Here is a 27,730-nt window from a genome sequence, read left to right on the forward strand (position 1 = left end):
TTTGTTTGCAAGTTACAGCCGCTGCAACGCCTAGTCCGGAGACGCCACACTGAGCAGTGCAACAACCTTCAACTCCGGATCCGTCCATAGTTGAACTCCATGGTACTCCGGCCATTGTGATTGGTCAAAGTATGGGTGAAAGCGGGGAGCCCATGTTTTCTTGACCGTCATGATTGAGAACTCCAACTCCCTCACGGTGCGTGGGTGATTGATGTCCACATTTCTAATGTGACCGGCGGTATACAAGTGTGAGCATGGGAGATGAAGTAACAATGGCCTCCCGCAAGAGCAATCACATTGTGTTAACGACACCTTGAAAGCCCGACCTCCATGTTGCTGGCCATCGTTTGTGGTTCCTCCTGACTCTTTCATTTCGTACTTCCACTCTTCGTTGTCATATAATATAGCTTCTTCTGAGTCCGCCTTTCGTGATTGAAATTCTAACCATTCATCAATCTTGGGTGGGAACTTGTACTTGTACTTGCGCGGGTTCTCACCCGCTATCTGTGCATCAGTTTCCATCGAGTACTTTAGAAAGTACGCATTCATCTTGTCAAATGTGTATTGAACTATTGCCGTCGCGGGTAATCCACGTGCACCTCTGAGCACCCAATTGAAGCATTCGGCCATATTGCTTGTCATTTGACCGTATCTCCGGCCATCTTCATCAAAAGCACACGCCCACTTGTTTTGGTGTTGAATGTGCCTATTGATAAAGTCTTGACCCTCGGGATCAAGTTTTTTGTGTGCGAGCAATTTGTTCAACAAAGTGGCGAACCGCTTCTCAGAGAAAGCGAGCCAACAATCTTGAAGATCATCGGCCAACTCCTTAAGGCCACATGCCCTATAGAAGTTTGAACAAAAGTTCATCATGCACCATCGATGGTGCAACGGAGCATGCCCGAGAATGTCAATCTCCACCGCGTTGAGAATTCCTTGATGCCGATCCGATATGACACAAATTTCCCTTTGAGCGGGTAACACCTTCGTCCTCAAAAGATGCAAAAACCACTCCCAGTTGTCATTGTTCTCCGCCTCAACCAAAGCAAATGCCAATGGCAACACCCGGTTATTGGCATCACTTGCTATCGCAACCAACAAGGTGCCCTTGTATTGTCCGGTCAAGAACGTTCCATCAATGGTGATGACCGGCCTACAATGTTCGAAAGCCCTCACTCATTGTGTAGGATCGAAGTATGTCTAGAGGGGGGTGATTAGACTACTTGACCAAATAAAAACTTAACCTTTCCCAATTTTAGTTCTTGGCAGATTTTAGCTAATTTAGGACAAGTCAAGCAATCGTCACATAATTCAAGCAAGCATGCAAAGAGTATATAGGCAGCGGAAAGTAAAGCATGCAACTTGCAAGAATGTAAAGGGAAGGGTTTGGAGAATTCAAACGCAATTGGAGACACGGATGTTTTTCCCGTGGTTCGGATAGGTGGTGCTATCCTACATCCACGTTGATGGAGACTTCAACCCACGAAGGGTAACGGTTGCGCGAGTCCACACAGGGCTCCACCCAAGGGTAACGGTTGCGCGAGTCCACACAGGGCTCCACCCACGAAGGGTCCACGAAGAAGCAACCACCCACAAAGGGTCCACGAAGAAGCAACCTTGTCTATCCCACCATGGCCATCGCCCACACAGGACTTGCCTCACTAGCGGTAGATCTTCACGAAGTAGGCGATCTCCTTGCCCTTACAAACTCCTTGGTTCAACTCCACAATCTTGTCGGAGGCTCCCAAGTGATACCTAGCCAATCTAGGAGACACCACTCTCCTAGAAGTAACAAATGGTGTGTAGGTAATGAACTCCTTGCTCTTGTGCTTCAAATGATAGTCTCCCCAACACTCAACTCTCTCTCGTAGGATTTGGATTTGGTGGAAAGAAGATTTGAGTGGAAAGCAACTTGGGAAGGCTAGAGATCAAGATTCATATGGTAGGAATGGAATGTCTTGGTCTCAACACATGAGTAGGTGGTTCTCTCTCAGAACATATGAGTTGGAATGGTGTATGTGTTCTGATAGCTCTCTCTTCGAATGAAGAGGAGGTGGAGGGGTATATATAGCCTCCACACAAAATCCAACCGTTACACAGTTTTCCAATCTCGGTGGGACCGAATCAACAAACTCGGTCGGACCGAAAATGTAAACCTAGTGACCGTTAGAGATTTTCGGTGGGACTGACATGCAACTCGGTAGGACCGATATGGTTAGGGTTTGGGAATAACGTAATCTCGGTGCGACCGATTACACAAACTCGACGAGACCGAATTTGGTAATTAGCTAACCAGAGAGTTGGTCAGGCAAACTCGGTGGGAACGGTTTGCTCTTTCGGTGAGACCGAAAAGTTACAAAGGGGAAACACTGAATTTACATTGCAATCTCGGTGGGACCGATTCGCTCTTTCGGTGAGACCAAAAAGTTACGAAAGGGAAACAGAGAGTTTGCAACCCCATCTCGGTGAGACCGAGATCCCTATCGGTAGGACCGAATTGCTAGGGTTTGGCAGTGGCTAATGACAAGTGAAACTCGGTGGCGCCGGATAGGAAGAATCGGTAGGACCGAGTTTGGCTTAGGTTTTAGGTCATACGTGGATATGGGAAAGTAGTTGAGGGTTTTGGAGCATATCACTAAGCACATGAAGCAGGAGGCTCATTAAGCAACACCTCATCCCTCCTTGATAGTATTGGCTTTTCCTAAAGACTCAATGTGATCTTGGATCACTAAAATATAAAATGAAGAGTCTTGAGCTTTTGAGCTTGAGCCAATCCTTTGTCCTTAGCATTTTGAGGGTTCCACTTTCACATCCATGCCATGCCAATCATTGAGCTTTCCTGAAATAATTATCTTGGAATAGCATTAGCTCAATGAGCTATATGTTGTTATGAATTACCAAAACCACCTAGGGATAGTTGCACTTTCACATTGCTCGAACGCCCAAAATGCACGGCCAAATACTCGGACTTTCCTTCCTTCATGAACCGTTGTTTGGTGCCCATGAGGCTCGACCACATGAACCATGCCCGGGTTTGTGGCGGCCATGGCTAACAACAACCTAGGGATTCGGTTGTATGCTTCCTCCCAAGTACCATACAACATCTTAAATGCGGCTTGCTTCGCCTTCCATGCCTTGCCGTACTTCACCTTATAATGAAAGATGGCTTTCACAAGGTCAATGACATGTTGGACGCTCATTGTTGGAAGTGTGGATATTGAGTTGGAGAGCCTGTAAGCGATGAACTCGGACGTGAGTTGTCTGTGGTCTTGGGACACAATCTTGCCATCCACCCTTTTGCCTCGGCACATGTGAGTTGGCACACAACTCACTACGTGCCAAGTGGGACCTCCTTTCCATGGTCTTGCACGCACAATCCACAGACATATTTCATCTTCACATGCACATGCAACCATGTAGCGCACATTGACGTCCGAGTGCACCACCTTGTGTGGACGATAATGTGTAACCGAGTAGTTGTCGAGCCACATCTTCAATTCCAAGAAGGTTTCGAACTTAGACCCTTTAGCAATCCGGTTCTTGTCGTCTCCCAAATCACGGTGAGAGCTTGGACTAACCCCAAGAGATATAGATTTGCCACCATCCACAACGGCTTCATCCGCAAGACTAACATCCTTGAACAATGGTGTCTTGTGATCCCGACCGAATACCTTCTCGAAAGCTTCGGCCTCCTTCACCGTGAACCCCTCCTCATTAACTTGTTCATCAGGACCTTCGTCATCCAAATCCGATGCATATGCACAGGAAAAAGGGATGGAATGGTCCATTGTCTCTTGCAAATGATATTTGTCAAGATCACCCACATTGTTGTCATGGAGATCAACTTCATTGTCATTGTCCGCATACTCATCATTGTCCTCTTGCAAAGCTTCATCTTGGTTGTTTGTAAACGGGCTCAATGTTGGCCTCACTTCTTGGGTCAAAAGAGGTTCAAAAATTTCATCTCGCTTCAAGGGTGGGGGGCTGCTAGCAACCAAAGGGGAGGGTTTCCGGTTCAAGTCCAAATGCAAACTTGATTCAACCTTCTTCGTTGCAGATAACTCAAGAGCCTTGTCAAGTGAATCGGCCACCGTTTCCTTGTATGCAACCCAACATTGCTCCGAGTTGACACGCATTGTCTTCCAACGGATGTGCATTCCAAAACCTACATTATGCCTTCCCTCCAACTCAACGATATCACTAGGGTCCATCCAATTCAAATCTTTCCTCACTTGTTGCAAGAGCTCCGCATAGCTAGGACTACTATCAAACACCATATCAAGCTCATCCGGGTCCGGTTCAATATTGCCTTTCAAGAAGGCGTCTTTGTCCCCATGATGAACAAACACACATGTTCTTCCCATCCCTATAAGCATTCAAACAACACAACGTAACATTGCTTCCATGAGTACTAATTTAAGGATTAACACGGAATACAAACCCTAAAATATATATCAAACAACAACCCTAACCCTAACCATAACCATAACCCTAACCCTAACAATAACCCTAACCCTAACCATAACCCTAACAATAACCCTAACCCTAACCATAACCCTAGCACCAACATAAGAACACCCATAAGAATAACCCTAACATACTAACAAAGCCTAATCATAGGAAATTGGCAAACAAAGATCTCACATCTCCATGCAAATCTCTAGATCCAAACAAAACTAGGGTTTCCCCAAACTAGCATTACTTGGATCAAAACAAGGGGATCGGAGAAGATTACCTTGAGGGAGGGTTTGACTTCAAAATCCACGGACAAATTCTTCAAATTTGCAAGATTTGGGAGAGGATTTGAGAAGGGGAGAGAGTAGGAGAGGGGGCAAAGCTCGGGTTGGGGTGTGTGGGGTGGGGGGAGTGGGGGAGGGGGGGGCGCAACCCCTATCTAAGTCACAGTGTAGCGCCCGAGCACTAGGCGCTGCACATTACATGTGTGGCGCCTAGCTCGGAGGCGCTGCACTGCTGGGTGTGGGCCCAAGGGCTGCCACGGTGGACTGGCATTCAACACCCCAGAGCTGGGCGCTGCACCGTAGTATGTGGCGCCTGTGTGGCGGGCGCTACACAAAAGGGCCAGGGCCGTGAAATAGTTTCACGAGAAGTTCATTCTGTGAATTGATTTTGTCCCGAGGTCAAAATTGTCAAATTTGCCGTTGCAGGACAGGGCACAGATCGCCAAGTCAGACACTATAGTTGGACGGCGAGGATAGAAGGGTGTCCCGACACCCGTGACCTAAAAATCCTGCCTCCAAGGATGGGTCCTGGATACCGGACCAGTTCTCCCTCGACCTCCACCTCGTCGAGCCACCGGAGCTCTCCACCTTGTCCGTGCGCGCCAAGACCGAGGCGCAGGAGCTCGGCGTCACGTGCCTCCTCGAGTCCGTCGTGGAGAACTTCCTCGTCATGATTCTGGTGTTCGGCGACAGGTACTGGCTCGTCTATGACGCTGCCAAGAACTCGCTCTCGCTGCTCCCCGCCACCATGGACTCCTTCACCGGCTGCGACTTCGCGTCCAGAATTGGCAAGTCCTTCCTCTTCCTGAGGTGTTGCCGTGGAGGGGCATTCTCTTCCGGTGGTCAAGCCATGACCCTGGCAAGAAGTGGACAAAGCAGGAGGCGCGCTTCAACCAGCATATCCTGCTGCCGTGCAAACACACCAAGCGGCTGGCGTACGAAGCAGACGTGGCCTTCACTTTCAAAGGGAAGGTTTTCTGGGCCGACCTCCTGCTTGGTGCCATCGTCTGTGACATGCTCTCCGCCGGCGCCGGCAAAGACGGCGACCACGTGCAATTGGACTTCATCCATCTTCCCGAGGAGTGCCAAGGCCGTGACTTCTCGCACGCTTACCCCAAGGACCGCCGGACCATGGGCCCAGTGGGGGACTCCATAAAGCTCATCTCCATCGTCACCACCAACGGCGAAACCCCCCGCGACAACACGCCCCCCGCCGACGTGGTGCTGCGGAGCTGGACCTTGTCACCGGATCTCCGCTCGTGGACCAGGGATGGCGACATGGAGCTGCCCTTGCCGCTGCTCTGGGAGTCCGTGGCCTACAAGCGGGAGAGGTTGCCGGAAGCGTGTTGGAAACGGTCTTATACCGGTCGTATTATAATCTAACTTTGTATTGTTGGTCTTATATATATACGAGATATGTGGAGGCTATGCCCCACGTAACCCTAAAACCAAACTTGGTAACATCGCCTCTTTTCTCATCGCGCCGTTGCCCCTCCCCGCAGCCGCGCTGATCGCCCGATCTCTTCTCGAGTTGCCACCTGATCTCGCGAAACTCCTGATTGATGGCATCTGGGTCATCTTCCGCAGCGATGCAACTAGCCATTATCGGCCCCGTGGTGATGCCCCGGCCACGATGGCGCCAGTCCCGTCCATCGCGCCCTCCCTTGGCGTACGACTGGATCGCGGCAACTTCCCGCTATGGCGCACCCTCACCGTGACGCATCTCTCCGGTGCCTCTCTCCATGGCAACCTCGACGGCTCCGTCGCTGCCCCACCCACAACCATCTCCTAGGGGGCTGGTGATGCCGCCACCACTGTGGCAAATCCTGAGTATGCAACATGGTGGATGCGGGACCAGAAGGTCCTCGAGATGCTCCTCTCCTCCATGACGGAGGACATTGCGTCTCAGCTGATTAGCTGCAAGTCCGCTGCTGCTGCGTGGACCTCCATCCATGCCATGTTCAGCACGCAGAACTGTAAGTGCATCTAGTGCCACCCCTAGTTGGTTTTGGAGTATTGACGACAAACCTAGTTGAGGGACTAATGTGTTTGTGAGAATTGCAGGATAACACAGGTAGAAGTCCCTCATTGATTCGGTTTTCCTACCAAAGATGACCCCTAAAAATATATGAAGACATTGAAGTCAAAGGTGGTATGTGAAGATATTCACATTGAAGACTATGACAAGAGAAGACATCGCATGAAGCCTATGGAGCTCGAAGACTCAGATCTTTCGTAGTTCTTTTTCTTCTTTATTGAGTCATAGGAACCACCATACTGTTAAGTGGGGTCTTAGAGAACCGGTCAGAATGACTGAAGTGACGCTTAACCAAAACCTATGTCTTCGAGTGAAGACTATGAGAGCGAATCTTGTCCAGAGTCGGACAAGTCAGCTTTGCTTGTAGCCCAAGTGAAGTTGTCGTGTGTGTTTGAAATCTGACCGTTGGAACACGTGTCAGTTCCTTAGTGACCCAGGGTCATTTTGGACAAATCAGGTCGGGTTGCCTAGTGGCTATAAATAGCCCACCCCCTACAACCATAAACGGTTGGCTGCTCAGAGTTAAAGTACGGCTTTTGTCGTGTGAGAGCAACCCACCTCGAAGCCTTTGAGAGAGAATTCCTTGCGAGGATAAAGCCCTAACCACCCAGAGCCAAAGAGTGTTAGGCATCACTTAAGTCTTCCTGCCTGTGTGATCTGAAGACTTATTACACTTGAGGACTGTGAATCCTCCAGCCGGTTAGGCGTCACGTTCTGAGCATCCAAGAGTCATTGTGGATCGCTGGTGAACGAAGTCTGTGAAGGTTTGGGAGTCTACCTTGAAGACTTGCCAGAGTGATTGGGCGAGGTCTGTGTGACCTTAGCTCAAGGGGAATACGGTGAGGACTGGGTGTCCTGAGCTGCGTGTTCAGGACTGGGTGTCCAGGACTGTGTGTCCTCAGGTTTAAATACCTAGCCGCCCTAACCAGACGTACAGTTGTCACAGCAACTGGAACTGGTCCAACAAATCATTGTCTTCAACGAGTCACTGGTTTCATCCTTCCCTTCCCTTTACTTACTGTTGGTCCTTGTGAAGTCATCGTATGATTGCACTATCTTTTGTCTTCACTGAGTGACTGCTTGTTCTGATTGGCTTCTTAATATCTTCCTACCTGATCCTTACTACCTAGCTGCTATTAGTCATTGTGCTTTCACTTCATTGAATACTTGACTATGGTTTGCCTAGTGTAGTCTACCTTCCGCTGCATGGTAATAGGTTTATTTCTATTGTTTTTCTTCGAAACTTCCACGTTTTGAAGACTTTCATAAAAATCGCCTATTCACCTCCCCCCCTCTAGTCGATATAACGCACTTTCAATTGTTATCAGAGCAAGGTACTCCCTTGTTCTGTGTGATTCGGTTTAACCACCTGGAGTTTTAGCTATGTCGACTGCAGGGATAATTAAAGTCTCCGCTGCGTGCCCCGTCTTTGATGGAACTGAATATCCCTACTGGAAGAATAAGATGCGCATGCATCTTGAAGCCATTGACGTCGACCTATGGTATGTCGTCAAGAACGGCGTTCCCAAGGCTGGAGAAGGTGTCACTGCTGCTGACGTCAAGAAGTTTGTTCAACTGGACTCTACTGCCAAGAATATCATCTGTGGTCATCTGACCAAAGGATAGTATGGCCACGTGAGTGCTTTGGAAACATCTAAGCTAGTCTGGGACTGGCTCTCCAAGGTCAACGAAGGCGTCTCAACCCAGAGAGATCAGAGAATCAGTGTCCTTCGCAACCTCTTCAAGAGAAATGACAACGAGAATGTCCAGCTCACGTTTGATCGACTCACTGACATCACAAATGAGCTTCAAGCTCTCGGCGCCACTGAGATCACCAAGCATGAAGTCGTCAAGACACTCCTGAGATCACTTGACAGCTCGTTTGACACCCTAGCCATGATGATTCAAGAACGTCCGGACTTCAAGACAGTCGATCCGTCTGACATACTTGAGAGGCTCAACACACACGAGTTTCAGCTTTCTGAGAAAAGAGACATCTACGGTCCCAACTATGGGCAAACTCGTGCCTTGAAGGCAAAAGCTGTCTCCACATCTGAAGAAGAATCTGACAGCAGTTCTGATGATCCTGAAGACATTGGAAAGGAGCTTGCTATGCTTGTGACGAAGTCCCAAAAATTCACCAAGAAGAAAGGCTTCAGAAAGTCTTCACGATCAAGCTCAAGGAATGATGAAGCTTCTGCTCATGACTACAAGAAAAGATCATGCCACAAGTGCAAGAAACCTGGCCACTACATCTCTGAGTGTCCGCAGTGGGACAATGAGAACAACAAGAAGAAGAAGAGCAAGGAGTATGACTCTGACGACAAGAAGAAGAAGAAATACTCAAAGTCTTCTTCCAAGTCTTCCTCCAAGTCTTCATCACACAAGAAGAGCTCATCTGGCAAGGCACGTGCGTTTGTTGGCAAGGAAATGGATTCAGAGGAGGAGTCCGCTTCTGAGGAGGCGGAGGTGGAGTCTGAGGAGGAGTCCGATTCTGGCATTGCGAGTCTGGCTACAGCATACGTTGCCAAGTCCAACTTCAACACCGAAGACAATGACTCCATCACCGACACCGATGCAAATGACAAGGACTACTCCGCTCCTACCTACTGCTTCATGGCACGCGGTGCCAAGGTAAACACACGCACTACTCACTATCAAACATCTAGTGACGATGACTCTGATTGTGGTTCCAAACCCAGCTACAAAACACTCGCTAAAATTGCAACTGAACAACAGAAAACCATGGAACACATTCAAAAACTGTTAGACAAAAGCGATGATCTGTTAGACACTTAAATGACTCGATCTCAGTCCTTAATTGAAGACATAAAAAATCTTCACGTTAAGTATGAGGAACTTGAAAGTCGTCATGAAACGCTCTCAACAGCTCATGAAAGGCTTTCCTATGATTATCTTCAAAGGAAGCAAGATCTTGAGAAATTGAGAGCGGCTCATGAAGATCTTCAAAAAGAAAATGAGTCGCTTCGTGCCGAACAGATCTGTTCAGCTCAGGAAGGATTTGAACCGCCATGTCTTAAATGCATTGAGCGTGATAATGCTACTTCTGTTGCTGAATGTTCTACTGCTGTTACTGTTGCAATATCTTCAACTGTTGATGTGGGAACTAACCCCTCTGCCGAGGATACCACTGCTATTGCTGATGAGAATGCTAGGTTGAAGACATTGCTTGAAACAGGGATGTACAAAAGTCTCAAAGGGCATCAGACACTATGTGATGTCCTCAAAAGGCAGATCCTGAACCGAAACCCTAGGAAAGAGGGTGTTGGGTTCGAAAGGAAAATGAATGCTGATGGCTCTTACTGGAAACCTGAGCAGTACCCCAAAACCACATGGGTTGCTGCAAAGGAACCTTCAGCAGATCCATCCACTCTATCTGGCTTCACTTGTGCTAACCCCATTGTTATTGATGAATCCTTTAATGCAAACTACAAACTGTTTAAGAATCAGAATGGTGAAGTGTTTGCCAGGTATATTGGTACTAACTGCAGGAATGGACCGTCTATGAAGAAGATCTGGGTGCCGAAAAGGTGTTTGGAGAATCTTCCTGTGAATGTCATCATGACACCACAGGTGAAGAAGACAAACCCCAGACCACAGTCTTCATACGGTCCAAAGGCTTCATACAGACAGAGGACTCACCTGAGTCGCACTAACGCAAATGTTTTGCAGGGAAGCCATACTCAGGCCTATGAATATGAGCGCGGTTCATCAAACCGCCATGTTCATAAGACCAAGAACTATTCTGCTTATTCTTATGAGTACTATTGTTCACCTGCAAGACTTTTTTCTAGGGCTCCAAAGCCAAAGTTCTCAGATGCTGCACTTAGACTTATCGCTTCTAAGCCACCCTTGAAGATGTGGGTGGCTAAGAAAGCTTAACTCTCTTTTGCAGGGACGGGTCTCCAGCAGAAAACCAAAATCGTCTGACACTATTGCTGGGGACCTTAAACATCTTGTAGGGCGCAAGATCAAATGCCCAAATTGTCTTATTATGTACTTCGTTCCTGAATTGCTTGCTACTCGCCCTATCAGTCCAAATCTTGATCTAAGCTTTCATAACCCACTGGTTCGTCAAATGTTTTTGCTTCACAATTCTCTTCGTGAAGCCTATCCCCCTAACTGCACTGTAGGGTACGACACCAGCTGCTTCAGAATGGATTATTGATAGTGGGTGTACCAATCACATGACTGGCAAGAGAAGCCTTCTTATGGACTCAACCTTATGTCCATCCGACAAGAGTCACATCACATTTGCTGACACTGGTAAAAGTAAGGTATTGGGTCTAGGTAGAGTTGCAATCTCAAAGGATCAACACATGGATAAAGTCATGCTTGTTGAATCCCTTGGTTTCAACTTAATGTCTGTCTCAATGCTTTGTGATTTAAACATGATCGTGATGTCTGGAAAATATCGTTGCCTTGTTCTAATGGAATCTGACAAGTCTCTAGTGTTTGAAGGGTATCGGAAAGATGATTTGTACGTGGTAGATTTCTCAGCAGGACCATAGCTTGCCATATGTCTTCTAGCAAAAGCTTCAGAATGCTGGCTCTGGCATCGGAGGCTAGGGCATGCTGGCATGAGCAACCTCCACACCCTTGCAAAGAAGAAGCATGTCATAGGCATCGAGGGCGTCAAGTTCAAGAAAGATCACTTATGCGGTGCCTGTGAAGCAGGAAAGATGACGAGGGCCAAGCACCCCTCGAAGACAATCATGACAACAACTCGACCCTTCGAACTGCTCCACATAGATCTCTTCGGTCCCACTCATTACTCAACTCTTACTACTACTGCTTATCTCTATGGCTTTGTCATTGTTGATGATTATTCTAGATATACTTCGGTGCACATAATCCTCTACAAGACTGAAGTGCAGGATGTCTTCAGACGCTTCGCCAATCGAGCAATGAACAACTATGGCGGCAAGATAAAGCACATCAGAAGTGACAATGGCACTGAATTCAAGAACACTGGCCTTGGTACATATCTTGATACTTTGGGCATCACACATGAATTCTCAGCTCCGTACACGCCACAGCAAAATGGCATCGTCGAACGCAAGAACAGAACACTCATTGAGATGGCCCGAACGATGCTAGATGAATACAAGACTCAAGAAAATTCTGGCTTAAGCCATTGATACTGCATGCCATACAATCAACCGTTTTATCTTCACAAGCTTCTGAACAAGACATCTTATGAGCTCCTTACTGGCAAGAAGCCAAATGTCAGTTACTTCAGAGTATTTGGCGCCAGGTGCTGGATCAAGGATCCACATCACACTTCAAAATTTGCACCAAAAGCACATGAGGGTTTTATGCTTGGATATGGAAAGGATTCGCACTCCTACAGAGTCTTCAATCTCTTTCATTATAAAGTGGTTGAAATAGTGGATGTGCGGTTCGATGAGACTAACGGTTCACAAAGAGAGCACCTGCCAAATGTGCTAGATGAAGTTCCATCCAGTGAATCAATCAAACTTATGGGAACTGGAGAAATCATACCCTCGGAAGCTCAACTTGAAGAGGAACTTATCATCTCCGCACCCGATCAACCTGAAGACAATGCTCAGCCTGAAGATAATCCTTCTAACAATGACAATGATCAGCAAGAGCAAAATCTTCGCCCTGTACATCCTCGTGTTGCCAATGAAGTGCAGATTAAGAGAATAATTGATAGCATCAATGCACCCAGTCCGCTCACTCGTTCAAGGGCAACACAGCTAGCAAATTTCTGTGGGCACTTCGCATTCGTCTCAATAACAGAACCCAAGAAAGTTGAAGAAGCCTTCATGGAACCTGAATGGATTCAAGCTATGCAAGAAGAGCTTCAACAGTTTGAGCTGAATAATGTATGGGAACTGGTTAAGCGTCCTGATCCTCGGAAGCACAATACAATAGGCACCAAATGGATATACCACAACAAGCAAGATGAGCATGGTCAAGTTGTCAGAAACAAAGCTCGTCTCGTTGCTCAAGGATATACTCAAGTTGAAGGGATTGACTTCGATGAAACATATTCTCCTGTGGCTCGACTTGAAGCCATACGCATACTGTTGGCCTATGCAAATCATCATAACATACTTCTATATCAAATGGATGTGAAGAGCGCTTTTCTCAATGGCAAGATTGAAGAAGAAGTGTATGTCGCACAACCGCCTGGCTTTGAAGATCCAAAGCATCCTGACATGGTATACAAACTCAACAAGGCACTGTATGGCCTCAAATAAGCCCCTCGGGCTTGGTATGACACACTCAAATACTTCCTGAAGAGCAAATGCTTCACACCTGGTTCCCTCAAACCCACTCTCTTCACGAAGACATATGATGGGGAACTGTTTGGGTGCCAAATATATGTGGATGACATTATCTTTGGCTGCACCAATCAGAAATACAGTGAAGAGTTTGGATATATGATGCAAGAGCAATATCAGATGTCCATGATGGGAGAGCTGAAGTTCTTCCTCGGTCTTCAAATACGATAGCAACGCAACGGCATCTTCATATCTCAAGAGAAGTATCTCAAAGATTGCCTGAAGAAGTTCGGTATGCAAGACTGCAAAGGCTTCACGACGCAAATGCCAGCCAAACATCATCTAGGTCCCGACGACAATGGTAAAGAGTTCGATCAAAAGGTATACCACTCCATGATTGGTTCTTTACTTTAACTATGTGCATCTAGGCCAGATATTATGCTTAGTGTTTGCATGTGTGCTCGATTCCAAGCGGCACCAAAGGAATCGCATCACTTAGCTGTGAAGCAAATTCTTCGATATTTGGATTACACCGCAACTCTAGGATTATGGTATCCAAAGGGCTCCGAGTTTGATCTAGTTGGATTCTCGGGTGCTGATTATGCTGGTGACAAGGTTGATCGCAAGTCTACATCAGACACATGTCATTTTCTAGGACGATCACTTGTATGTTGGTCTTCAAGGAAGCCGAACTGTGTATCTCTCTCCACTGCTGAATCTGAATACATTGCTGCTGGATCTTGCTGCGCTCAACTTCTGTGGATGAAGCAAACACTCAAAGACTATGGCATTCATCTGAAGCAAGTGCCACTCTACTGCGACAACGAAAGCGCCATCAAGATTGCCAACAACCCAGTTCAGCACTCAAAGACAAAGCACATTGAGATTCGTCATCACTTTCTCAGAGATCATGTTGTGAAGGAAGATATTGATATCATACACGTCAACACTGAAGAGCAATTGGCAGATATCTTCACCAAGCCCTTGGATGAGAAGATATTTTGCAAGTTACGGTGTGAGCTAAATATTCTGGAATCCTCAAATGTCCTGTGATCTGGCACACATCCTAACACTTATGCATATTGATGACTTAGATGTGCAACACACGAAGTAAAGTATATCTTCAATCAATGAAGACATGCATTCTAAGTGTGAATACATTAATGAGGAATTTGACTTCGGAGGCCACGATAATTGTGCATCGTGTCTGGGTCTAATACTTCCTATACGGTGGGTAACGCCACCACTAAATGTTCTGTTTAAAGTGTTTCACTCATGGCGTTACATTTGCTATGTCTTCACATTTGGTTTGGCTTCAATCTCAACATGTCTTCATGATTATCTTCACTATGTTAATTATATATATATACTAGTGTTCTGTCCTCTACAGCATTCACTTATAGCTATGTCTTCTTGTTGAATCTTTTGAACTAAGTGAATGTGATCGGACCCTAACCTCTCTATGCTTTCTATCTCAAACTCTATCTCTCCAAATCATATGCATTCTTTTGAACCTGTCAAATGTCTTCTCTGCGTCCTTGTCAGCAGAAAATACAGAGACAAACATTAATTCCACTTTCAATGCAAATTCCTTCACCCTAAACCCGGAGAAGTGGGAACGACCACCCGACAATCCAGGCGTGCGTGGGACGTGGAACAACCTCTGATATGCTGCATGATGGCCACGTGTTCCTCAGATGTGAATCGCCAGGGGCACCTGTGTAATAACACTGAGCCGCCCCTGTCCCTATAAATACGCACCACACCATAGTCATTATCTGTTCTTTCACTCTCGCACGAACCCTAGCGCCACCGCTAGCCCTCGACGATGCCGGCGACGAAGCGCTTAGCTGCCGCAACCTCTCTGACGCCGTCTTCACGCCGACCGCGGACATCGTCTTCTCCGCCGTCGCCGTAGGTGTCCTCCGTCGCCAAGTTAGGGCACGAACGATCGGACTGCTCGGCCTCCTCTTCCACTCCGTCTAGCAGTTCTTCATGTGGTAAATAAAACTTCCTTTTTACGGCCCCTTTGATCCTATAGATTCGTCACTTTCTACCACAAGTGGTTTTTGTTCACACATTTTGGATCCACTTCATACTACATCTCATAGTATGCCTAGTATATTCACTTATGCTTCACAAAGTAGTTAGATTTCTCACTTGTACTGATCCGTGGATTCGTACAAATCTGGAACCAACTCCTTATCTATGAGTGAATGTCTTCACACGATGAGGTCAATGTCTTCTAAACTGATTTATCTTCAAAATCTTCTGAGAATGCATATGACCTCTTCCCCTTCCCTCGCACCTTAATGCTGTCACAGGTACATGTCCGTGGGAGAATCCCTTGGTTCTCATAGTCTGCATTCATTTGCAGAATTCTTATAGTATCACATAAATTCTCCCGAAGCCAGTTCCTGTTTGTCCAGCAAGCGAAAGCCTTTGAAGCCTTTGAACGTATTGAAGCCATTCAGCTTAAAGTTCATGGCTGCAGAGAAGTCAGCAAGGAAGGGTGGCAGAAAGTGTCGAGGAGAAACATCAAGAGATTTGCCCGATGACCTCTCAGAGCTGTACAAGACAGATCTTGAAGAGGATTACAATCAGCGCAAGACACGAATCCAATGGATTCGACGATATTGGGCAGAACAGTGGTTCAAGTACAGATTTGTGACAAAGGAATATGCTGAAAAGAATGCCATCAAGCGACCATGGGAAGATATCCTCTACAAAAATCTTCAACCCAGGTTCAGAGATGAAGCCATTGAACAAGGCTTCTATCCCTGCATGGTCCGTGGACCACAGCCTGCGGATGCTGACCCATCGTCACTGCTATGGTGTCATGACGACAATCTGTTCAAGCGCAACTTCTAGTTTGCCCAGAACTCAGCGAAGCAGAACAAGAAGTCTTTGGGATTAGACTTCAACCCTGGTCCCTCTGCTCCCCGTGCCGATGGAACTCGTGAAGCTGAACCCAATCTTCTTGGGCCCTTCTACAACTTGGAAGGTCTCATCACTCATATCGTGGTTCAAGGGACAGCCGTGAATGAGCCTGCAGACAATGCTGAATCAGATGAAGCTCCTGCAGCGCCGAAGCCAAAGAAACTGAAGCAGCCTAAAGCTTCAAAGCCTGCCTCTGCACCAAAGATCTCACGGGCGAAGCCACTGGCTACTGCACCTCCTGAAGACAGTGTGCATTCTGAAGATTTGTCACGCATCTCCAAGCCCCAGAAAGTCAAGATGCCTCTGCCACACACACCGGCCAAGAACTGACAGCTGCTGCTATTCTGCGCAACGATGCCATCGATCTATCCAGTGATGAAGATCTTGCAGATGACGCTCTTGAGCAACTGATCAAGAGCAAAGAAGAAGCAGAAATCTTCAATGATCTGCCTCTCTTTGACGTGGAAATCATCCACAACTTCATTGATGAGTGGTTTGACACGCCCAACCTCAGCTTCGAAGATCTGCAACTTCCAATTGGCCTCAGTGTTGCCTTCCATGGCGCCATTGCTTCAGAGCTAACTCTAGCTCAGCGCATCGTCGAACTGAAGCAAAAGATTGACTTTGAGAAAGCTCAGTTCAAGAAGCTTATGACCAAGCTCAGCGTGCAAGAGGTGAAAAACTTCAAGATTATGCTGCACGAGCTCAAAGAAGCCTTTCTCAAGAAACATGCAGAAGCTCAGGGTTCTCGTGAGCGCATGAAGAGCCTGGCTGACAAATGTGTGCAAGGCTACAACGAGGCTGAGAAGCGCAAGGCCCTTGGGCGTCCGGGCATTGATCCCAGGATGGTTGCTAAGCAGCAGAAGAAGCCCACTATGGCCGAACCCAATGCACCAAGGCAGGAAGTAGATCCCATTGTCTTCCCAACTAGCATGACCGGATCGAAGCCAAAGGCCAGGTTAACTGCTTCAGAACTGAAGAAGACGAGGACCGCTGAGGCTGAAGCCAGAAAGAGGAAACATTCTGAAGCCTCTGATGTTGCTCCCTCCAAGAAGAAGCGGAAGACCAAGAAGGAACGGGCTGCTCCCACAGAGCCCTTAATTGTTGAACCCATCTCCATGGTTCGCCCTGACGCTGAACATCAAGAGCGCCAACTGACTGTCCATGAGCCTGCTTCCACAGAGGCTCATGAAGCTGAAGACTTTCCAGCAGCTGATCCCACCGCTGCTGAAGACATTGGTCACCATGACCATGTTGAAGATGATGCACTTCTTCCTCAGATCGAGCACCAACAAGTATCATCGCCTGTGCTTACGCACATCGAACTCATCAGCATTGGTCGTCCTCTGACGCCAATTGCTTAGGATGCATCATGGGCTGATCACCCACAAGCACAAGAGGAAGATGACTTTGAGGCCCAGCCAACTCCAACTCCACAGGCATCGCCAGTGTTACGCAGGCTTCGCAAAGGACCAAGGCCTCCAGTCTCCGCGTCTAAAGCTAAAACTGCTGAAGACATTCCGGCTGCATCAGCCGATGAAGAAGAAACCCCAAGAGTTTCTACACCCCCGTCTCACCAAGAAGCTGTTCTTGAGGAGAACGTGACTGTGACCGACCCTCCAGCTCATCAAGTGGAGATTGAGAATCTTGAGGCTGCCACCACCAAAACAAATGAAGCCACTGACGCTGTCATGGCTGACGAATGTGTGGAGCCTACACCAACCAAAGAACCAGAAGTCAGTGAAGCCAATGATGCTACTGCTTCTGTTCCTGCGCCTGCTGCTGGTCCTCAGTTTGACTATCATATTGAGCATAGGCCTCAGGTACAGAAGCCAATTCCAAGGTTGCCCAGGTTTCCAGGTCCTGCATCAGCACCTGGATCCTTCAATGTCAACGGCTTCAAAGCAGACAACACTTTCTTCAATAGCTCCAAGAACCCCTACTCAGGGGAAAGAATATCTTCTGATCGGTTCTGGAGCTATCCGCAGCGAAGCTATTACTCCTGCATTCTGTACAATCAAGGTCGCATCTTCCCACATAAGCGTCTTGACACCGAAGCAATAGCTGGTCTGCCCTGTCTAGAAGAAGCTCTGGATTGCTTCAAAGAGGTTGGATTGTTGCCATTTGTCACCGACCAAGAGCACTGGAATGAAGAGTTGCTGCTCCAATTCTATGCCACACTTCACATCCGTGGGTACAACAGAGATCCGAAGACTTGGGTCCTGGAGTGGATGACATGAAATGTTCATCATGAAGCCAAAGCCTTTGATATCATTGAGCTCACTGGTCTGCCCACTCCTGGCGATCTCTACGAACCTGGCTGTCAGCTTCACAGTGAAGCTATGGAGAGCATCTTTCAGAAGCCTGAACCAAACATGAGTCAGATGCTCAGTATGATGAAGCCCTTGCCACAAGATGCTGCATATCCTAAGGAGTTCTTTGTTGAAGACCTTGAGTATCTGCCAAGGACTATTTATCACATCATAAGGCGAACTCTCTGGTCCATCAAAGGACATTCTCCACATGCCAAGCTGGAAGGTGCAATGAAGACTTTGGTCTTCTATATTCTTCATGGCAAATGCTTCAATGCACATGACTTCTTCATCCGCTAAGTTGCTGCATCAGGCTCTGATCTTTTTGGCTTGAAGTTCTACGCTCCATGGATAATGCGGCTGATTGAACTCCACTCCGCTATCTCATATCAGCCATCTGCTCGCAATCATCGGATCTTTCTGCCTGATGTGGATATGTCCGTTGAAGCCATTTATCCTGAGCCTGCCAAGGAGCCTCTTAGTCTTCAGAATGCGGAGCATCAAAGTTTCTCTCAGAACATTGAAGGAGTTGAAGCAGTCATTCGTGTTTATCCTCTGGCTGGAACTACACGTGCACCTCATCGTGCCCTTACTGAAGCCACCGAAAGCACTATTGCCCAACGACCCAAGAAGCGATCTCGTGTTCTTAATGATCGAGAGCTTCTGGTGGCTCTTCATCAGAAACAGGATAGGCATCATGACTGGCTGAAGCGTCAAATGCAAAGCCTCTTGGTGGATGTTAACCGCATTCGCAATCTTGCCACCAAGAATGCCTTTGTTGCCCATGAAACCTCTCGATGCACATGGAAAGGGCTGGCGCTTATGTTCTCTAAAGATGATCTTCACGAGGATGGCTTCTCTGAACGCTTCAAGTTTGACTCCACACCTCCTCAAAGGGCAGTGCTGCGACGAACCCCATCTCTTGAAGACTCTGAGTTCTCTTCCTCCGCGGCAACTGTGAATGCCAGAGTGATCGAGGACGAAGACGATGCTACTTCACCGCCCCCTCCTTCAGCACGCTTCGACACTGCTCCAAGTTCTTCTGCACCACCGAACACCACCAACGACCCTGCTGCTTCACCTACTCTTCATGGGAACGAGTAGATGCTCTATGTCTTCAAACCTTTTTGGTCCTTACTGACAAAAGGGGGAGAAGCATATGAGTTTGATAGTCTTCAAGCGGGTCCATATGGGCGGTTGCTTTATATTTTGCCTAGTGTTTGCAACTCTCGTTTTGATACATTTGGTTCTTTGAGTTGTAACACCTAAACTCGATGGTCGTCTGCTACTTATTTGCTACTTTATGATGCGATGATAAATTCCGCATGTGCGACGATAAATTCTGCACTTAGATCATTTTGCAGACGTCCATTTTCCATTATGCATGTCATTATCTTCACATACCTTCACATGCATAATGAATTGTCATCAGAAGTTGAAGAGGATCTCCACGAGTACAACCTGCCATGTGCATTTGCATTCCAAAAGCAAATTACTTATATGCACATCTTCAGGGGGAGCCCTTGCAACTTATGAAGACAATTCCTTATCCTTTACAATTTCACATATTATATTCCCGTTGAAAACTTCAACTAGTTTGTCACCAATCACCAAAAAGGGGGAGATTGTAAGTGCATCTAGTGCCACCCCTAGTTGGTTTTGGAGTATTGATGACAAACCTAGTTGAGGGACTAATGTGTTTGTGAGAATTGCAGGATAACACAGGTAGAAGTCCCTCATTGATTCGGTTTTCCTACCAGAGAAGACCCCTAAAAATATATGAAGACATTGAAGTCAAAGGTGGTATGTGAAGATATTCACATTGAAGACTATGACAAGAGAAGACATCGCATGAAGCCTATGGAGCTCGAAGACTCAGATCTTTCATAGTTCTTTTTCTTCTTTATTGAGTCATAGGAACCACCGTACTGTTAAGTGGGGTCCAAGAGACCCAATCAGAATGACTGAAGTGATGCTTAACCAAAACCTATGTCTTCGAGTGAAGACTATGAGAGCGAATCTTGTCCAGAGTCGGACAAGTCAGCTTTGCTTGTAGCCCAAGTAAAGTTGCCGTGTGTGTTTGAAATCTGACCGTTGGAACATGTGTCAGTTCCTTAGTGACCCAGGGTCATTTCGGACAAATCAGGTCGGGTTGTGATGGGGTTATGTACCTAGGGTAGGGTCATGGACCTGATCTAAGTACCTTACCCAAGGACACCCTTAGAAGAAGTCGCCTTCCAGTCGACCAACGAGGGACACACTCGACTGTCTTGAAGGACTCGACCACAAAGACTCACTCGACCACCAGAAGGTCAAGAGGCACTCTGCACTGCAACGGCCTATAATCAAGTAGACTTTATTATAGTAAAGGCACTTTATGTGGGGCGTTACCAGTAACGCCCCAGACTTAACTCACCTTAAACCCTCTCCTACGTGGGCTGGCTGGGGTCCTGGCGCACTCTATATAAGCCACCCCCCTCCACAGGCAGAAGGGTTCGGCACCTTGTAACTCATATACTCATAATCCACTCGACCGCCTCCGGGCTCCGAGACGTAGGGCTGTTACTTCCTCCGAGAAGGGCCTGAACTCGTACATCCCTGGTGTTTACAACCTCTCCATAGCTAGGACCTTGCCTCTCCATACCTACCCCCACTCTACTGTCAGGCTTAGAACCACGACAGTTGGCGCCCACCGCGGGGCCGGTGTTTTAGCGATTTTGTGGAGAAGTTGCGATTCTTCCGAGTACTTTCATCATGGTGTCTGCTGGAGTTTTGGTCGGGAGTCAAGAGATCCGTCTCGGCACTCTCACCTTCATCGCCGATGACTCCGCGTGGCTCCATGAGGCTCCGCTCGACGTTGATGCGCTCCCCGTCCGCGGTGCGACGCATTTTCGTGCATACGTCCGCGGCGTTCTGCTGCGGCAACCGTCGACCCAGTATCGGTCGGCTCCTCCATCGTCCACCCTCCCGGTATCCCGCCAGCGCAAGCGCTCGGGCCGGTCGAGGCTTCAGCGATGGGTGAGGCACGCGGTGGCTCGCCAATCGGCCACCACCCAAGTTGCGGCAATCGAGCCTGACGAATCTCTCTACGGCTTGTTCGATCTGTCGACTGGCTCCGTAGAGACTGCATCCGAGTGCGGTAGCAGTGATCCAGCGGCGGAAATCTTGATGGTCGACGGGCCCCACAGTCCCCCTGGCTTCGCCCGTGGTGGTGGAGCAGGTGACGGCGGCGACCCTACACGAGGCTACGAAGAGTACCAGCCCGAGCCACTCGACTCTCTGCAAAGAGAGGAACTTCGCCGCAGGAATGAGGATCCCCTGCGTATTCCCATCGCGGGAGAAACCCCCGAGGCTCGTGCCTTGGAGGAGGCGCGCCTGGCCAATTTGGCTGAGCGCACTCGACTGGAGAACCTTCAGCGAGCACTCGACGAGCGCGCGCGGCAACGAGTTCCCGACACCAGTCGACGTCAACTCTTCCCGCCAACTCAGGTATATCGAACCCCAATTCAGAATTTAGCAGCTGCGACCCGTATAGCAGAGTCCATCCAGCCTTCGCAGTCGGAAGCTGGCAGAGGTTTGCTGTAGATCAGGGATCTGCTCCGGGCAGCAGGAGATCAGAATTCAGCCGTGTCTCAGTCGCGCAACAGAATTCACAGTCGATCCGTCACTGTGAATACGGTTCAGTCGGCTCACAGCCCCAGATCGCCTCCGCGGCGTGAAGGGCGCGAGAATCGGCGAGATCAATATGGCGACAGACTCGACCGAGATGATAGGCGTCGAGTGCCCAATTCCCCTCCGAGGGGTGGGTCTTACGCTCCTCGGCAGCCAGATGATAGGCGTCAGTACAGTACAGGGCGTAGGGTTCCAGTCGACCCCAGAGAACCAGGCTTCGACGCGCGATCCATTATCGTGCAAGGGTTGGTCGACAGAGATGTACCCACAAGCAGTCGAGTGCATGTTTCTGGTCCTGAATGCTTCAGCAGAGCTATCAGAGCCGCAGTTATCCCTCCCAATTTCAGGTTGGCAACAGGAGTCAGCAAGTTCACTGGCGAGTCTAAGCCTGAAACTTGGCTTGAAGACTACCGAGTGGCAGTTCAGATTGGTGCTGGGAACGACGAGGTGGCCATGAAGCACTTGCCCCTCATGCTGGAAGGTTCTGCCAGGGCATGGTTGACTCAACTACCTCCTAGCAGCATTTACACTTGGGAAGATCTGTCCCGAGTGTTCATCAGAACGTTTGAAGGAACTTGCAAGCGACCAGCTGGATTGACAGAGTTGCAAGTCTGCGTGCAGAAGGCTAATGAGACTCTCAGAGAGTATATTCAGAGGTGGATCACTTTGCACCACACTGTGGAGAATGTGTCTGATCATCAGGCAGTCTGCGCCTTCAAAGATGGTGTCAAGAACAGAGAACTGAGTTTGAAGTTTGGTCGAACCGGTGACATGACCTTGAGTCGGATGATGGAGATTGCTACCAAGTACGCCAACGGCGAAGAAGAAGACCGACTCCGAAGCGGCAAGCACAAGCCGAGTCAGTCGGAAAAAGGAAACACCAGTCGGAAACAGAAGCGGAAGGCTGAACCGGCAGCTCCTGGAGAGGCTCTGGCCGTGACTCAAGGAAAGTTTAAGGGGAAACCAAAAGGATCCTGGAACCCCAAGAAGGTAAAGGATAAAGAAGGGAACGACGTGATGGATATGCCATGTCACATTCACACGAAGAAAGACGAAGAGGGGAATATCATTTACCCGAAGCACACCACTCGCCAATGTCGACTCCTGATCCAGCAGTTTCAAGGAAAACAGTCTAAGGACAAGGAGAAGGAGTCGGACAAGGCCGAAGACAAGGAGGACAGTGAGGAAGGATATCCGCATATCAACTCCACTCTGATGATCTTTGCAGATGTGGAAAGCAAGAGTCGACTGAAGGTCATTAACCGAGAGGTGAACATGGTTGCCCCTGCAAAAGCAAATTATCTGAAATGGTCTCAAATACCCATCACATTCGACCAATCTGATCACCCGATTCACATTGCCACCCCTGGGAGGCAAGCTTTGGTGGTCGATCCAGTGGTCGAAGGCACTCGACTGACAAAGGTGCTGATGGATGGTGGAAGCGGACTGAATTTGTTGTATGCAGACACACTAAAAGGAATGGGCATTCCGATGTCCCGACTGAGCACTAGTAACATGAGCTTTCATGGAGTTATACCAGGGAAGAAAGCCGAGTCACTCGGCCAAATAGCTTTGGATGTGGTGTTTGGTGATTCGAAACACTTTCGCAAAGAAAAGTTGACGTTTGAGGTCGTGGATTTTCAGAGTGCATATCATGCCATTTTGGGGAGACCAGCTTACGCACGGTTCATGGCTCGACCATGCTACGTGTACCTCAAATTGAAGATGCCCGGCCCCAAAGGAGTGATCACTGTAACCGGTGATCGGAAAAAGGCAGAAGAGTGCTTTCAGAAGGGTTCCAAGATTGCCGATTCCCAGGTGACAGCGGTCGAGTTCGAAGAATACAAGCAAAACGCAGATCCGAGTGACTTGCTGCGATCAAAGAAACCCGCCACAGAGTCTGCATTCCAGTCGTCCGGTGAGACGAAGCCTGTTCACATTCACCCGACCGACCCCGATGCAGCTCCGACCCGCATCTCGACAACCCTCGACCCAAAATAGGAAGAAGCGCTCATCCAGTTCCTCCGTGAGAACTGGGACATTTTTGCATGGAAGCCCGCTGACATGCCAGGTGTTCCCAGGGGACTGGCTGAGCACCGCCTAAGAGTCGACTCATCTGCGAAACCAGTCAAAGAGCATCTTCGGCGGTCCGCCGTCCAGAAGAGAAAAGCCATCGGTGAAGAAGTGGCTCGACTGTTGGCGGCCGGATTTATCCGAGAGATATACCACTCCGAGTGGCTCGCTAATGTCATCATGGTTCCTAAGAAGGACAAGTCGCTCCGAATGTGCATTGATTTCAAGCACATCAACCGGGCCTGCCCGAAAGATCATTTTCCTCTCCCTCGCATAGATCAAATTGTTGACTCGACCGCGGGATGCGAGAGGCTATCTTTTTTAGATGCCTACTCCGGGTACCACCAGATCCATCTGTACGGACCCGACGAGGTAAAAACAGCTTTCATCACTCCATTCGGGTGCTTCTGTTATATCACCATGCCATTCGGCCTCAAGAATGCCGGAGCCACATTTATGCGAATGATTCAGAAGTGTCTACTCACTCAAATCAGTCGGAATGTGGAAGCATATATGGATGATATTGTTGTCAAATCACGAAAAGGTTCCGACCTGCTCGCTGATCTCGCCGAAACATTTGCCAACCTCAGAAGATATGATATCAAGCTCAATCCATCAAAGTGCACATTTGGAGTTCCTGGTGGCAAGTTACTCGGTTTTCTCGTTTCCGAACGGGGAATCGAGGCTAACCCAGAAAAGATTGGCACTATTCTCCGAATGAAACGCCCTGTGCGAGTGCACGATGTCCAGAAGCTTACTGGATGCTTGGCCGCATTAAGTTGATTCATCTCACGACTCGGTGAAAAGGCATTGCCTCTTTACCGACTGATGAAGAAGACAGACAAGTTCGAGTGGACTCCAGAAGCTGATGCAGCGTTTGCCGAGCTCAAAACTCTGCTCTCCACCCAGCCGGTGCTTGCTGCTCCAATCAGCAAAGAGCCTCTGTTGCTCTATATCGCAGCCACAGGACAAGTCGTCAGTACTGTGCTAACGGTCGAGCGGGAAGAAGGAGGAAAAGCTCTCAAAGTTCAGCGCCTAGTGTATTATTTGTCTGAAGTCTTGACTCCATCCAAGCAGAGATATCCTCATTATCAGAAGCTTGTGTATGGAATATACATGACCACAAAGAAGGTTGCTCATTATTTCTCTGATCATTCCATCACAGTCGTCAGCGACGCTCCACTATCAGAGATTTTGCACAACAGAGATGCAACTGGTCGAGTGGCCAAATGGGCGATTGAACTTCTTCCCCTTGATATCAAGTTTGAGGCAAAGAAAGCCATTAAGTCCCAGGCAATAGCAGATTTCCTCGCCGAGTGGATTGAACAGCAGCAGCCGACTGAAGTTCACTCGGAGCATTGGACCATGTTTTTTGATGGCTCTAAGATGTTGAATGGTTCCGGTGCTGGGGTTGTCCTGGTTTCCCCCAGAGGAGATAAGCTCAGATATGTGCTCCAGATTCACTTTGATTCCTCCAACAATGAGGCAGAATATGAGGCCCTCTTATATGGGTTGCGCATGGCCATTTCACTCGGCGTCCGTCGCCTGATGGTCTATGGCGACTCAGATTTAGTGGTCAATCAGGTGATGAAAGAGTGGGACGTGAGAAGCCCAGCCATGACTGGATACTGCAGTGCAGTGAGGAAGCTGGAAAAGAAGTTCGAGGGGTTGGATCTCCATCATATACCCCGACTGAAAAATCAAGCGGCTGATGATCTAGCAAAGATAGGTTCCAAGAGAGAAGCCATCCCGAGTGGTGTGTTCTTGGAGCATATACACACTCTAGTCAAAGAAGATCCTTTCACCGAAGAAACTCCACAACCCAAAAGTGCCACAGATCTGACTGAAGTTGAAGTCCCAGCGGTGGTCGACTTGATCATGGAGGTTTTGGTGGTCATTCCCGACTGGACAGTTCCGTATGTCGCTTATATCCTGAGAAAAGAGCTTCCGGAGGATGAGGAAGAGGCTCGACAGATCGTCCGTCGATCTAAGGCCTTTACCGTAATCAAAGGACAATTATATGGAGAAAGCGCGACTGGAGTTAGTCAGAAGTGCATAACACCAGAAGAAGGTCGACTCATCCTCAATGATATTCACTCGGGGACCTGTGGTCATCATGCGTCCTCTCGGACCACCGTGGCCAAAGCATACCGAGCCGGATTTTACTGGCCAAAGGCGAATGAGATGGCAAAAGATATAGTGGATAAGTGCGAGGGATGTCAGTTCTACTCGAATATGTCGCACAAGCCTGCGTCGGCCCTGAAGACCATCCCACTCGTCTGGCCTTTCGCAGTATGGGGACTGGACATGGTCGGTCCTTTGAGAACAGGACGAAGTGGCTTCACGCATGTACTGGTGGCAGTCGACAAGTTCACCAAGTGGATCGAGGCTAAACCAATCAAGAGCCTTGACACCGGTACTGCTGTTAGCTTCATCAGGGAACTAATATTCAGACATGGAGTCCCGCACAGCATCATTACGGATAATGGGTCGAACTTTGACTCAGAGGAATTCAGAGATTTCTGCAACTCCCAAGGCACACGGGTCGACTACGCTTCAGTCGCCCATCCGCAGTCGAATGGACAAGCAGAGCGAGCTAATGGACTGCTTCTTAAGGGATTGAAGCCTCGACTGATGCGTGATCTCAAACACGCGGCTGGAGCCTGGGTAGACGAACTTCCCTCAGTGCTTTGGGGGCTGCGGACCACACCTAATCGGTCGACCGGAAGAACTCCATTCTTCTTGGTCTACGGAGCTGAAGCAGTCTTGCCGAGTGATCTTCTCCACAATGCTCCTCGAGTTGAAATCTACAACGAAGCAGAGGCTGAACAGGCGCGACAGGACGCAGTCGACCTTTTAGAAGAAGAAAGAGAGATGGCTCTGATCCGCTCGACCATCTACCAACAAGATTTGCGTCGTTTCCACGCCAGAAATGTGAGAGGTCGAGCCTTCCAGGAAGGGGATTTAGTTCTCCGAGTGGATCAGCACAAACCACACAAGCTTGCTCCTTCTTGGGAAGGCCCCTTCATCGTCACCAAGGTTCTCCACAACGGGGCGTACCGTCTTTACAACGTCGAGCATAATATCGACGAGCCCCGAGCTTGGAACGCGGAACTACTCCGCCCATTTTACACTTAAGTTTTATCACTCGGATGAGTTGCAATAAAGTACTTCTGTAGTTCATGGACCTCAAAATAATAGTGTCATAGTTCCTCCATAATTTCTGTCACTTTTTATTTTTGTCCAATAAAATTCCCCCTCAGTGGGTGACTTAGCTGCGAATCCGTTTCGCCTAAGTTTGTAAAAATCCTACCGAGTGGTGAGCCAGACTCCCACTCGGAGGCTTAGCTGCGAATCCGTTTCGCCTAAGTTATCAAAATCCTACCGAGTGGTGAGCCAGACTCCCACTCGGAGGCTTAGCTGCAGTCCAAGGACTCGCCTAAGTTATCAAAAATCCTACCGAGTGAAGAGCAACCCTCTCACTCGGGGGCTTAGCTGCAGCCCTGTGCTCGCCTAAGTTATAAAAATCCTACCTAGTGAAGAGCAAACCTCTCACTCAGGGGCTTAGCTGCAGTCCAAGCACTCGCCTAAGTTATAAAAATCCTACCGAGTGGTAAGCCAGACTTCCACTCGGAGGCTTAGCTGCAGTCCAAGGACTCGCCTAAGTTATAAAAATCCTAC

General features: G+C 48.4%; 1 pseudogene; it reads left to right on the plus strand.

Annotated features, from left to right (window-relative positions):
* LOC119300310 overlaps window positions 1-27,730 on the plus strand; it is a 45,270-nt pseudogene that overhangs the window by 6,678 nt on the left and 10,862 nt on the right.

Source organism: Triticum dicoccoides, chromosome 5A (assembly GCF_002162155.2).
Source record: "Triticum dicoccoides isolate Atlit2015 ecotype Zavitan chromosome 5A, WEW_v2.0, whole genome shotgun sequence".
NCBI lineage: Eukaryota > Viridiplantae > Streptophyta > Magnoliopsida > Poales > Poaceae > Triticum > Triticum dicoccoides.